General features: G+C 44.3%; 1 long non-coding RNA gene across 1 annotated transcript; it reads right to left on the bottom strand.

Moving 5' to 3' along the window:
• Positions 1-1,268: 1,268 nt before the first annotated feature.
• Positions 1,269-2,409, bottom strand: LOC135400967 (uncharacterized). The gene is made up of 3 exons (XR_010424688.1): positions 2,081-2,409; positions 1,554-2,022; positions 1,269-1,455 (listed from the first exon to the last, which is right to left on the bottom strand). It is a non-coding gene; the product is annotated as an uncharacterized LOC135400967 (long non-coding RNA).
• Positions 2,410-3,698: the final 1,289 nt, after the last annotated feature.

Raw genomic sequence — 3,698 nt, 5'->3', positions numbered from 1 at the left:
CCAACAAGCATACAGATTACAAGTTCCTCTCTCTCTCTTTATTATTATTATTATTGTTGTTGTTGTTGTGTAGCTCTAGGGGCGGGAGAATCTATCTATTTTGGAAGGAAAAGTCAGCTAGAAATGACGGCTTGCTATTCCTTGCTAAATTATTCCGAGTGAGTCGTCAAGTCCCTGGGGTAGTTAGAGTAAGGCGATGTGGGATCAGAGGTTGTGTACCTCTGATGTGACCAGCAACTCAGCTGCTATAACATGTGTTACCTTCGTGTGCAACGGCGAAAGGGTGTCCCATATCACTCGGCAAGTGAGGTGGATTGCCTCACGGGCGGTTTCAATCCCAACCCTGTAGCGCAGGGCGATATCCTGGATGGGATCGCCAGAGGAAAGGTACCTGAAAGTTTCCCTGTGTGTCATAAATGGTCTCTAAAAGCTTTGTGTAAAACACTAATGAAAGTTGCTTTAATGGCACACTACCGTAGAGTCATGGCGAGAAGTTCACCGGAGGAGATAGGTTTCCTCACACAATGCTGCTTAGTGAGGTGCAGGCGAACCATTTCGTGCAGCTCGTCGAACAACTCTGGGGTCATTCTATAAAACTTGAAAAAGAGCTCCAGGTTGCTCTTTCTCATAGTTTGCATCTTTCAGCAAATAAACACATATATTATGCATATTGCAACATTATCTATTGTGAGACAAAACCCGATAGCGCGATAAATACGGCGACATGCCGCTGTGAAATATTCCCCAGCAAACCAACAATGACTTGTGGACGTCCCCGGAACGTTCAGCTCCGGAGAATAGAAACGTTCTTCGAACATCCCTTATCATCCCTTGGACGTTTGTGGGACTACCGGTAAAGTGCCAAAGTCACATCCCAGGATCTCCTCAAAAGGTCCTTATAACGTTCCGAACTACATTTCACGGACCTGAAATGGGTCTTTCTCCCATACTGTGTTTTCTTTTATGGCGTGCCCCGAATGCTCATAACATGACAGAGATACAGGCATACTGGTGGACAGACTTGCTGAAATGTTAAAGTCTTTGCAATGGGTAAACACTGGAGACTACACAAGACAGCTGAACTGTGCAGTCTTCAGTGTTCACCCACTGCTCAGGTGTGTTTATCATAGATTGTCCACTAGCTTGCCTCTACGTCAGTTCATCGGTTTGTTCTACTCAACACTGTTTGCACATCAGTGCCTATCTGCTGCAAAGGTAAGCAGTATCACATAACAAGACTCAAAAAGTTACGTATTTTATGCTGCAATACGAAAACACTTTCACTCTTGATATTGTGCATAAAAATGTTTCACTGTTGACTTGACTTGACACACACAGTTGCCTGGTTCTCTTGATTTAATGTTGAGACACATCTTCAGTTCTCGATTCTTTTGATGCAGATTATTTGCAGAAAAAAAATCACTTTTGACTTGACTTAGTCGCACTGTCAAACACCTTTACCTGGTTGATGTTTGAACACATTTTTGGCACTTCTTGATATTGCACTTAAAAATGTTTCTCTCTTGACTTGACTTAGTCGCACTGTCACACACAGTTCCCTGGTTCTCGATTTAATGGCGAGATGCATCTTCGGCTCTTGATCCTTTTGATGCACGTTCCTTGCCCCGGCGTAGCCGCCTTTTTATCGCAGTATCCACTTCAAACATAATAGTGCCACGAAGTTGTCTCTTTCGCTTAATGGCATATTGGGTAAGATGCAAGATGAGACCACACATAAAGCTCGTTGCACAGTTATTGCACAGCTCGTGCTCGTTGCACGCAACGTCGCGCTCCTCAGCGCCCAGGATTTCCCTGTCATGAAACATACGCTTTTAGTATGTCACACCAACCTGCCCAAGTTTGAACCTGATTTCATATTAAACATATACACGGGCTACTTCAAAATCTTCGTCTTGTGCGACGACCATAATCCACGCAAAGAACACGCTGAGTACTGGCTACGTTTCGGGCCTCACAGAACAGCACTGCATATGTAGAGGCCGAGCCAAGGGGTTCACAATACTGAAATGCCAACAACTATATTACCCTCTGCTAGAACTAGTCAGATTCGCATGCTCACCTATCCAAGTCACAACTGACGACTGGCTTTGCTTACTGAAAAAACTTAACCACTGCGAAAGTGGCGTTCATTATGACAGCCGCATAATTGGAAAGAAGACTCGACTTGCCATAAAATTCGGCAGTGCATGAGAGTGGCGCAAGTGATCTTTCTCCGCATCTGTAAAACATGACAACTTTCAGATCATTTCTCATAACACTCCTGTGTATGCTAGTTAATCGGGCATAAGTGATGCAAGATATCTGGAGGCAGTGATAGAAAAAGCGCAAGCCGACTGGACTACGACACTTGCACCCGAACGTATATATTGTTATCACCGAAAAGAAGAAATGAACACCAGTGGCAACGCTGCTTTACGTGAAGATAACTTGGTCTCACCAACAGTCGGCAGTCTTGTTCATATCGAAGCTGTAACGCATGACAGAAACGACGAGTAAACAGAACATACTGCTTTTTCACACGTCGTCCTAGTCCTGTGTTGCTGCTTTGAGATGAGCCGTCAGCACCAACTACCCACGTTGCTACTTTAGTATCTGCAATCCTGTTTCGTGCAAAAAGTACAGTTTACGACATTTATATCAGCCTGATAGCCAGTAAGAAGTGCTGTTGTTCCTCCCTGATTCTGAAGCACTCCTCGTGGCAGATGAGACTGCATCCATTCTTGCCTCATCCGAGGACAAAATTACATAAACGTGGTGCATATTGAAGTGGTAAACTGGGAATTCAGTTTAATTGGGAAAACCTGTAGAAAAACATTTCGCAAAAGTACACGTAAATGTTTTCCTGCAACAATCATGCCCCATACCTCACTTCAGTCGCTGGCCCTTGTTCTGTGTGATTCATAAGCATCCTGCAAGTCTCCTCCATTTGTATGACAAACTGCCAGCTACAAGACAATTCATAACAAAACCAGTTCATGCACTAGCAGGCTACACGAAGTTCAGATAAATAATAGGAACCATGGTAAAGAAGCCGAGCAGGAGGTCATGGAGTTTACCCAACAGGTAGCCTGGCACTTACGATATTTGAAACAATAGTAATAACAGGGAGTAGAACCACACATTGAAATAAATGTACATAAATATCAAGCCACTGCTACTTACCAGCGTAATTGCAGTCCTGCCTCGCTTGAAGTTTCTTGCGATTGAGCTGGCGCACAATTTGTAACACAAGAAGTTGTACATAATGCAGCGCCTAGCGGCAGAGATTCCAAATATTCACGTTTTTGCCCGTTTTGAAGTGTCGAAGGACGGAAACTGCGACCCGACAAGCCCGACGACCAACCGCAACGACATTTCAAAACACGTACTGATGCAGATGGCGCCCGGTCTTGCTTCTCGTGTCGACGACGAGACCATTAAAGTTTCGGTTTCAAACTGAAATGAATATTGCGCAAAGTTCGATTTAGGTACTCTGCGCGACCCAACAAGCAGTTGGAAACCACTTGGCAATCAAGTGGAAGCAGTTCAATCTGAACCAGAAACGGTTTATTCCACTTCAAACCACTTTGGCATACAAATGGAACCCTTCGCATTCCAGTTCAGATTTTCACTTTGGGGAGGAGAGGGGGGATCACCGTAACCACCATTGTGATCTTTAAGGTCGTTTCATATATTTT

This window comes from Ornithodoros turicata, chromosome 1 (assembly GCF_037126465.1).
Source record: "Ornithodoros turicata isolate Travis chromosome 1, ASM3712646v1, whole genome shotgun sequence".
Lineage (NCBI taxonomy): Eukaryota > Metazoa > Arthropoda > Arachnida > Ixodida > Argasidae > Ornithodoros > Ornithodoros turicata.
This window is presented reverse-complemented; position numbering and strand designations above follow the sequence as displayed.